Here is an 11235-nt window from a genome sequence, read left to right as displayed (position 1 = left end):
TTTGCTCGTTTAACAGTAAATCTTGTAGTAGACATTCAGGGCATTGGAAGATAAGTGCAGCTGTTATGGAAAGGAAAATATCGAAGCATTTACTGGGGACACAGTGCTAGTCCCTAGAATTTCTCACACTGTGCAGACAATGTTTTCACACAAAAAGGTAGAAAAATTGCCAACCTGGGTCTACCTGTTAGGCGCCTCTAGCCATGGATGGGGGCAGGGGACGCAAGATAAATTTAGGTCCCCTCGCCAAGACATTTCAGCAGTGTCGTAAACACCCTTTGTGAACAGGGGTGATTGCCATGAAAATTCGCGAGCTTCCACGTTCACCATCGACTGGATGCTAACGAGGAAGCTGTCAGGCGGTGTCATTCCTGCTGAAGTTTTGGGAAGCTTCAGGCCTTTTAAACAATTTTAAAATGAAATGCAACATTTATGGTGGCTCTGAAATTGTCTGTGTTGGGGCACAAAAGAACTTCTCTGAGTTTTGCCAAGGCCGCTGTGCAGATAATGATCTCCATGATAAATGTGTTGTTCGCTTTAGGGCTTAGTTGAAACTCAAAACATGCTGCCTAAACCGGCGAAGGGAAACAACGGGTCGGGAGCACAACGTTTTCTGCTCTCTGTGCAGGAATTTATGAGTCGTGGGTTGGCTGCTTCTCCATACGAGAGAAGAATGTTGCTTGGGCGTGACTTCACACTAGAATTGGTCTTGAGTGGACCGACTGACTTAGCTTTACCGACAGTTTAGACCTCAGTCGTCTCAGACAAGTCGCTGTGTTGAGGGCAGTCTTATTTGTGTCAGGTCTGCTGCCTTTACATTTGATCTCCTTGTGCGCACTGCCTTATAATTGAGTCAAATTGGTCCATGGTATGATTGGCGAACGGGAGTGTCACACACTGGGATCTGCCGATATTTCAGCGCTCCGCAAGAGATTAACTGCGATTCGTGAAACAGATCGCCAGTCGTGACTTTGGATATTTCGCGCCTGTGGTGACGATTACAGGCGCCGAGCATCGCTGCTCTACAGACGCTTGAAGGGAGACTGTCACCAGAGACAAAGCTACACATCAAGAAAGGGGTATAGCACTGCTGCTCCGGCCGCTTAGGGCAAAGGGAATGACAGTCACACCACTCGTTCTCCGCTTCACCAACGTAGTTTAACCTCTGGGTACAATGAATCCATCAAAGTCTATTCAGTGTTAGGTAACTTCAGATTGCGTTATCCATGTTTTGAGCCAGAGTAAACTGTTTAATCAGACAGACCTTAGTCTTTGTGAACCAATCGCCACCCAGTGGAGTGTTAACTATTTTTGCGTCTATCAGTGCCGCCAACAGATAACGATTTATTTCTCATCACGCTTAACTTGTTTGTCCTAATTTATGATCAATAGAACTGTGCCATAATTCCTATAGAAGACCAATCCCGTGTTGACATATTAACAATTGACTACAATGACAGAAACCCATTTCTTTAAATTATTCCAGCATTCAAATTCATTTAGATTCTGATAAATGTGATAACCTCTGATGCAGGCTAACAACAATAACCACAGTCAAAGGGCAAAATTCAGTTTATCAGACGCATTAGCCAGGTAGTCAAGTGGAAGGTTTACCGGTTAAAGTGACGGCCGTCTGGGTAGAAACTCACAGTGGCCTGCAGTCTTGTAAATCATACCACAAGCCAGTGTAGTCTTGCACTTCTAACAGCAGGACGTAACATGCTTGCACACTCTGCTTATAGGTTATCATGAAACTTGTTTCTTTCACTCTGTTCTAAAGCCTTGACTGCATTGTAATTTTCTTTTATTCTATCGTTCCATGCAGGAACAAAATAAATACACTATTATATTCCCTGTATTAACAAGAAATTTATGTTAGGCAGTCCATTTTTCAGTAAAAAAAGCGACATTCATTACTGATCTTACATTTTTCCGTAGGGTTCATCGTTTCACTTAAGTTGGAATTAACATTTGGTGTTGCACAGACAAAACGGAAATTTACCAGATCAACCGGAAAAGTACTGAGCATCGTACTATTCGTGCACAATAAGTTGACACTCGGCGTGGTGGCTGATGGGAACGACTGTATTAAATTCCTGCACGCACGCATGTCTGAAAGAACATTGTATCGTAATTCGGAACAACACAGGCACGGCAGTATCGTATTTATCCACTGACATCCGGCAAGCGACTTCCCCTTTCGGGATTATACGTAATGGACGTAGGAGTACAGGTTGTAGACATGAGACTCGGTCAGACCGTCAGTCGTGCTAGGAAAGCCAAATTGTAAGGCAGCTGCTCACGATAAACGGAATATCCTGGTTGGAGTCCCAGAACGAAACAAATTTTCATCGTCGTCATTCCATTATGAAGCCGCTGATAGACCATATTCTCAACCGTGAATTCATAGTCTCTCGCGCGGCGCGCCACGCGAACACTGCGGGAGGGTTGAGGTGGTGAGCGGGAAGGCAGTCCTGCCATATAGTCACTGCGGCATGGCGCATATGGGCAGTGGAAGTATTTCCAGTACTAACAATACAGCCTTATGGTACACTGAATTTTATTATCACTGAGTAGCGTTTGGTTTTTCGCCGTTTAAGCGCTCCATCTATTTTTGCTAGTACGTAATAGTTTTCAGTTACAAATATCTGTACAGTTCTTTTGTATTGTTTCTTCTTTTGTGAAGTACGATGTACAGTTCCGTAACTGATGAGCGATCAGCCACTGGGATTATATCTTCTGCCTCCTCAATGTTTTCAGATCATAAGAAGGGACAGACGATTCATCGTGAGGGTAGTGAATAAGGAAGTAAGGAATATTATAAAATCACGTGATTTAGAAGCAAGGCAAGAAAGTAAAACAAGGTGACCTACTTGCTACCTGTTATGCTGACGTATCTCTAAGATCTGTTGTAAAAAATATAAAGGTGTAATTTCCACAGATATGACCACTTTTTGCTTCTGGTAAAAAGCGTCCATGATATGAAGCACGTAAGTTTCACTATCGTTACTTGGATATGGATTTAATAAGAGACATTATACTACGTACATGTGGATATCACACTTCCACTGCAAGCTAGAAACAGTCGAAAATCAGTTACAAATAACAATGGTTTAATTGACTCGCCGTGATGAGAAAAAGCATTTCAATTCTGGCATGCACATTATCAGCATTAATAAACTAATTACACAACAGGCTACACAAATGAAAAAAAAATGGTCGGTATTATTCCGAAAGTAGGAATATCCTAAAAGAGTGTGGTGATTAGATATATTTAATTTGTTGAAATGTCCTGCTGACAAAGGCAAATTTACCTTAATGACAATGTTTTTCGAACTCCAGCTCACAAGGCACAAGCATTGCTGTCGCGCGCATTATCCTCCGCTGCTGACAATACACTGACCACTGGGTTGTGCGACAGATCACCTGTTTATTTTTCTCAATAACAACAATTTTATTCGCGATCACACATTGTCAGTTTGGCAAGCCGTAATTGAGTAACCAGCATCTGACATATGCCTATCATTCCGCCTGAAGGAACGCTCATCATTATTTTAATACTGCCCAGAACAATAGAAAGAATAAAATTCTTTGGTAAGTTTCTATTCCATTCGCTCAATGTTAAAAGTACGATGGGTCACGGGGATTCAACCAAAAGTCCAACAGAATTGGTAATTTATTTTTGTGTGAGTGGTTAACCTTTTCTCATTCTAAGAAGCATCACCTTGTATGAGTAACGGCCACATCCCTCTAGTTGGCAAGTTTAATTGTTCTTCCTTTGGCAAAGCACAGTATAATTTGCACATACTCATCTCCTCTATTGCGACACATTTCTGAAGCAGAGTGTCTCATTAAACAAGTAACTGCCAATCACAGAGCTCAAGAGCTTACGACAAAACCTCATAGTGTCGATTTGCAGTAACATAGGAGAAGAAATTTCATGTTTATTTTCATACTAGGAAACTCTTGTTTCGCTAGCTGTCGATAACTCTTAAAAAATTACAGTCACTGGAGTGAAAAAATAAAACGGGAATTATAAGTACTGATATATCGCCATAAATAAGAAAGTTCCGTGTGTTTACGAATTGGCAAAATACTCTCCTCCTTGTGTGCTATCATTCGCCAAACTTTCGTTTCGATGTCTCGAGTGGTGTAGGAGATATTAGAGATGTGAAGAGTATTTCTTTCTCGCGGGCGTGAGATCGGAAGAGAGTTCGGTACATAGGATAGATTTTCTCGAGATCGGAGACAGATAGAGACCTGCTCCCAAATTTAAACAAAACTTCAACACGTCAGCTAAATTTCATACGCAGCAAAATATGGTGTAATACACACCAAACACAAAGTCATAGCGACCCATATTTTTCATTGCAAACTTTTTGAGTTGTTCTTAGCGTATTACTAAAACGTGAATACCATAATAAGTATGACCATTAGCGAGATAATGGGCACTTCGCCACGAAGCTGACACATAAGGCTAAAAGCAAGGTAAAAACGAAATGCCGCGCGGGATTAGCCGAGCGGTCGTACTCACTTCGGCAGTACATATACTAAAATTGAAACGATACAGAGAAGATTAACATGGCCCCTGCGCAAGGATGACACGAAAAATCGAAGTGTCCGGTCAGAGGGTTTAGCTACCCTCATTAATAAAAAGACTAAGTGAACGGATCAACGAACAACCTGAACGGGTGTCATCGGACGTCCGCGACGAACAAATTCAAAGAACAATATAGAATAAAATGAAATTTAAAAAAAAGCAGTATAAGGCGCTACAGTCATGGACTGTGGGTCTGGTCCCGGCGGAGGTTCGAGTCCTCCCTCGGACATGAGTGTGTGTGTTTGTCCGTAGGATAATTTATGTTAAGTAGTGTGTAAGCTTAGGGACTGATGACCATAGCAGTTAAGTCCCATAAGATTTCACGCACATTTGAACATTTTTTTGAAAAATGAAATATTTTTACTGAATGGTTTCTGTAAAGTCGTTTGAGAAAGATTACAGTTTGCGCTCGCTACGTTACTGTCAGCGTAGAGCGTCGTCGACCGGCGCGTGCAAATACGCGTACGCGTCTCAATATGCGTTGGACCCGCGCGTCATGTGCGGAACGTGCGCCTCGCATTGTAGTGTCGTGTCGCCGTTTCACGTGCTATACGCGTCTCAATTTGCGCTTAGCCTTAAACTGTCGACTTGATTTATGCGAATACTGTCTACGTTGCTCATACATACTGATGCGACAATCCTAATGAAAGGCCTGGTCGCGCACAGGAAGGAAATCTCGGTTCGAGGCTGATTTTTCTGACAGTTTTCGCGGGCCCGAGGGCTGCTATTTGCCCACTCTGTCCCTACGACGTAACAAGGCAATAACGTATATTATAACTCCATTGTCACCTATTCAAAGAAAATGCTACGTAGTTGTGCAGTTGACATTTATTGCGATTAAATCTCCCTTAAACTTCCCTTAAAATCATGGTTAGATGTTCGGAATTTCAAATGTTAGTTTCCTTAGTGCTAGCAGAACTTCACGTGAAGGTCTAGTTGAGCTGTTGCTACGTTATGTGGAGGAATGACGGTGACGTAGAGCACATTTCAGAAGTAGCACTGCCCTGCATTGCCTCACAAACACTTCTCCCGACAAAGCAGGGAAGCTGGCTACAGCTGTCTCCTTTATGGTTCTGCCGTTAAGTGGGTCAGCAGGTGTTCACTGGCGGCGGGTGGCGTGTAGCGCGCGCCGTGGTACGGCCATCTCCGGCGGAAAGCCGCGACGCCTGACGCAGCACGTCATTTAACCCCGCGCCTATCTCTCACGCTCGCCATTACATCACCTTTATGGAGCCGGCTCGGTCGTATCTCCTAAAACCTGGGCGTGAAAGGCCGACGGTGTCCGCGAATAAATATTGGCGATCAGCCGGCCGATATTGTCCTGGACAGAGCGTTTACTGGAAATATCGTTATGTTATTCATGGCGCGCCAGAGGATATTCAAAGCGAAATTTATGGCTAAACACGGGTCATAAGGCGGCAAGACTGCAAATAAATCCCCTGTCGCGACATGCCCGAGGCTTACAGCAAATGCCACTTGCATACCGCAAAAAGGATCTCGCCGATGCTCGTATTTCTAGAGCTTGTGTGTCACAAATCGCCAGAAACAACGCAGGATACGGAGAAATATTTCGCACAGCTATCTGGCCTGCGCTGTGTATGACCGAAATCCACGTAAAGCTTTGTCAAAGTTTAAAGGTACTACTATGACCATAGGGTGGTTTCGTTTCCAGCTTTCTGACCGGTTAGTAGCATGTGTTGTACTGGTTATATATTTGGTAAATATTCCAAGGTATATCTCAACGGAACACACTATTGTAAATGTTTCTATAACAAACACGACACAGACATATCGTCTAGTGACTAATAATGATTAGTAATTGTCTTAGATTCGATCCCACGTACTACTTGGGTTTGAAAAATGGTTAACAGCAATGGATGACGAAAACTCTCGATATAAGAAGTCATCCTCATTCTTCCAACGGCGTGATCAAAAGATGCGGAGGAACAGAGTTAAAGGGCAACTTTGTGATAGAAAACTTACACTAAGCGGCGGAATGCTCAAGAACAAGCAACGGTGTGAGGACGCAGAAGGTAATGAGAAACGCAGCAGTAAAGAAACATAATATATATCCACAGCACATCTGGCATGTAATTGGAAGAATGTCGTGATGATATCCGCATCGGCAAAAGATTCGGGTTTTTGAGCGTGAATGTAAGACGTCTGAATGTAGTAGGGAAGCTACAAATTCTGAAAACAGAAGTATAAAAGCCAAGTATTGATATACTGTTGTCACTGGCATGAAAACGAAACAAGTCAACGATTTCTGGTCAGACGAATATAGGATAATATAAACTCTAGCAGAAAAGATTTAATGGGCGTAGTATATGTTATAAACAGAAGGTAGAGAAGAGAGTGAGTTACTGTCAAACGTCCTGTGACAGGGTTAGTACTACCAGCAAACCAACGCCACCAACAATACTTCCAATAAATATGCTTACATCATGAGCAGAAGGTGAGTTAGAGAATGTATGTGAGTTGTGAGGATATTTAACGGGTGCTCAGTTATGTAAGGAAGTAGAGGGAGGAACTGGAGAAATGCAATACGGGCTTGTTAGTATGGATGAAACATGAGAAAAACTAATTGAGTTCCGCAATACATTTTAGCTATTACCAGCCATTCCGTCGTTTAAAAATCACAAGAATATGAAATGTACTTGTAAAAAGATCGAAGAAACGGAAAGATTCCAGGTAGGTAAAGACATCGTCTGACAAAGTTTACAAACTGATACTCGAATGTAAGGCGTACCCAGGAGTATATATAAATACAGGTCACAATTTAGAAATGATGAAGAACAGACACAAGTTTAAGAGAATGATTTGGAAGAAACAATGTGGCAAGAGATGGGACACGGGGAAGTAATGAGAAATGGGGAGCTGCGTTTGAAGTCCTCAAAGGATATAGATACTGGGATAATGAATACTACAGCAGGTACTACACATGAAGAGGAATGGACATATTTAAAGAATTCAATCCTGGATAATAAAGGAAATGCTTTAGTTGACATACGAAAGAATGACTTGCAAAAATGTACGGGGAAGACTAGAATACAAGAAGATAAAACAATTAGTAATCAAATAATGAGAAATAACAGCGAAACCAAGGTAAAGATTCTGCGGTAAAATTATAAGAAAAAGTTCTTACTCAGCTTACACAATAGAAAAGTCAAAACCACTTTCGGTGGTATTAGAGCGAGAGTGTTGACATCAACGCAATGGGAACTCCACTACTAAATGCAGAGGAGATAAATGTACACTGAAGACCACTATAAGGGAGAAGTCTGATGTGAAAAAAAAATGGGAATCGATGTGGGAGACATAGGGGATCTTGCATTGGAATCGTTATTTTGTAGAGCTTCGGAACACTTACGCTCATGTAAGGCAACAGGGGTAGATAACATTCCTTCCAAATTTCTCGGCTCTACGGTGAAAATGGCAGTCAGGGAACTACTTATGGCGGTATGTATAGTTTATGAAACAGAAGAAATACCATCACAGTCTTGGAGAATTATCATCCACACAATCCTGAAGATAGGAAGGGCTGACAAGTATGGCAACTATCACGCGATCAGTTTAACAGATGATGATCTACGTTGATGTCGAGAGAAATAACGAAGTAACGGAACAGAAAACTGTTGATCTACTAAATGACAGACTATTTCACGTTTCGGATAGCTAAAGTATAAAAGGATACAAAATGTTCGAAATTCTGGGAAAAATTGAAATAGGCCATAAGGAAAGACGGGTGAAGCAGACTTACACATGAGTCAACAGAGAAGAACCAGGATGAAGGACATAGAACGAAGTTCCAGGATTAAAAAAAGATGTAAGAAAAGGATGCAATTTTCACCCCTATTATGCAGTCTTTATGTATGAGAAGCAACGACGGAAATGAAATGAGAAAAAAATTAAGAGTGCTTTTAAAGCTTATGGTGAAAAGATTCACTGATGGTATTGCTACCTTTAGTGAAAGCGACCTGGTGAGTGGAATGAACACTAATACAGTACACTAGCTAAGAGTGTACCGAAGTTAGACGAGAGTAATCAGGAGTAGCAGAAATTAGATTAGTGATAACGTTAACACCACAAAGTAGATAACGTGAAGGAGCTGTGCTACCTTTGAAGCAAAACAACACAAAACGGAGGAAGAAAGGAGGAACAAACTGTATACTATGACAGTTAAAGAACGCAGCCCCGGTCTGGCATATGAGTAGTCTACTGCTATTATACATAGGGCTCAAACTGAAGAAGCAAATACTGAGAATGTACGTTACGTACACAATATTGCACCGTTGTTAATCATGAACGCTTGGAACACCAGAAAAGCAGAGAACTGCACCGTTTGTGAAATGGTGCTGCAGACGGACGTAGAAGATTAGGTATACTGATAGCATTACGAATGAGGAGGTTCTCTACGGAAGAAACGAAGAAGTAAACACGCGGCAACCTCTGACAAGAAGAAGGAACATGATGACAGGACATGAGTTAAGACATCACGGAATTTCATCTATGATATATACTAGAGGATACTGCAGACTGTTAAAACTGTAGGGGAGGACAAGGATTGGAATATATGTCCATGGTCCATGGAACTTTTCTATCCCTGACGTTTCGTACAAGGCTACGTTGGATATCTTCGGAGATGCTCCTGGTTGTGGTGAGTCTTGCCGACTGACGAGTCGGACGTCGAAGAACGGCCTAAATTCCTTGGAAAGTGGGCACGGTCTGGATTTCACGTGATAGCAGAGATAAACCTTGTCAAGGATGAAATATAACTATCGATCATAGTATGTCAAAGATAAAAACTTCTCATCGATTCTGTAGCGCCTCTGTCCATATATCGCTGAGTTTCATCCCCATGTTTATATATTTTGATGGCTTCTCTATATAGCCGTGGATAATAGTTCGTCATAATACATAAAACTTCATTTTTCGAAAATTTCACTACGTGATCACCCGACTGAAGAGCATTTTCCGCCATGGCTGACTTGTCTGTTTTCCCTAGTCGGCAAAGACTTTTTACGTCCCTTCAACCGTGTATTCACTCTTCTCTTTGTAGTTCCAATGTAGACCCTACCACATGTACAGGGAATCTTGTATACACCACTTGCAGACGGAGGGGGACGTTTATCCTTAACGGAACGAAGTGCTTGACCTATTTTCTTAGTTGGTCTGAAAATCAGCCGAACGTTATGTTTCCTTAAAATATTGCCGATTTGATTCGTTACTCAGCGGGCAACTCCATCAATCTGCTTATAAAATTCACTATTAAACTGAAAATAAAGCTGCGTTTGTGATCCTTTCCGTAACCCAGCGTACTATCGAAAGTATATTGCTGTTTGTCGAATGGCTGTTCAATGATCTCAGTGAAATATGACTACATTTACATTATCTTGAATTCCCTTACGGAACGAATCGAATGAGTCTACTGCAAATTTCTATGGAATAGTGCTATATTGCACTACAGTGAAATCCCTTTTTACCATTATTGTGGACTGGGAATGGGGGGGAGGAGCGAAGGGTGCTGGCAGCAGTACAATCAGCCCACTTTTCAGCTAGTAAACACAAAACAAGGATGCATATTTACCACGAATTTGAAAGTATTTTAATATGTGATGTTAATGGGAAAATGTAAGAAATAATGCCGTCTTCATGAACTGTTTAAAAAGAGTGACAAAAATGTGGATTGACAACACAGTTAAAAACACTTGAAGAACAAAAAAAAACACTTGAAAAACACTGAACACCACAGAACTGACCATTAAAAAGGATCTCTATTCACTTTCACTAAAACTAGAAAAGGACCTGCCCTGGGATGATAAATTGTTTATGAAAAGGAAGGTGGATATGGAGGTACGAGAGCGGTAATGATGAGGACTGGTAAGAGATGGGAATGAGTCAGGGGTAGCTGTGGGGAACAGGGAGGACGTGGTAGCTAGTACTGAAATCTGTAATTTGAAAGGAAAACGGGTTGGGGAGTGACAGGGAAAAGGAGGGTATGTGGAATGTTAAGAGGCCGAGTAGTGAGCCCGTGGCATGGGAGGGGGGTCGGGGAATGCAAAGCTGACATGACCGGTATATGTCAGGGCGGAGTTCGTAGCCCGGGAGAGAGATGTGGGACACGACGTGGAGGATGTGAAGGTTGGTGGGATGTGTTGGTTAAGCCACGGTAGTACACGAGGACTGGGAATGAGAGGGGCACAACAGTATTGTTGGAGTCGATTCTGTGGAAGGTGTAGGCTATCCGGAGGTGTCCAATGTGAGAGAAGTGAGTTTGATGTGTTGGTGTAGGAACGTTTTGGGGGAAGGAAACAGATTTAGTAAGCGAGGTGGGAAGCATGGCGCCTCGAGGGACTTATAGAACTTGTGTAGGCGATTGAATGTCACTGTACTGATCGTATTGGCTCGCGATGTACATTTACTGAGAAACTAAGTCCCTCCCCCCATCAGAAGTTGTGCGATGTAAATCACATTGGTGAAGGTTTGGCCGTTCTTGTTGTTCCTGTTGTTTGCTCATTCATTAAAGTAATAGAAGCACCAATTTCTCTCTGAAATTTCGCATTCTGATTGAGAATCTGTAAAGTAATGAATAATCTTCGGTTGCTCCTTTAAATTTCAGTGTCAGTACTCCTTCC

General features: G+C 42.0%; 1 non-coding gene across 1 annotated transcript; it reads left to right on the top strand.

Moving 5' to 3' along the window:
• Window positions 1-4526: 4526 nt before the first annotated feature.
• On the top strand, window positions 4527-4634 carry LOC126096992 (U6 spliceosomal RNA). Its single transcript, XR_007522082.1, has one exon. It is a non-coding gene; the product is annotated as a U6 spliceosomal RNA (small nuclear RNA).
• The last annotated feature ends 6601 nt before the right edge of the window (window positions 4635-11235 follow it).

Source organism: Schistocerca cancellata, chromosome 1 (assembly GCF_023864275.1).
Source record: "Schistocerca cancellata isolate TAMUIC-IGC-003103 chromosome 1, iqSchCanc2.1, whole genome shotgun sequence".
In the NCBI taxonomy this organism is placed as follows: Eukaryota; Metazoa; Arthropoda; class Insecta; order Orthoptera; family Acrididae; genus Schistocerca; species Schistocerca cancellata.
Note: the sequence above shows the minus strand (reverse complement) of the source record. Positions and strands in the feature narration are given on the sequence as shown.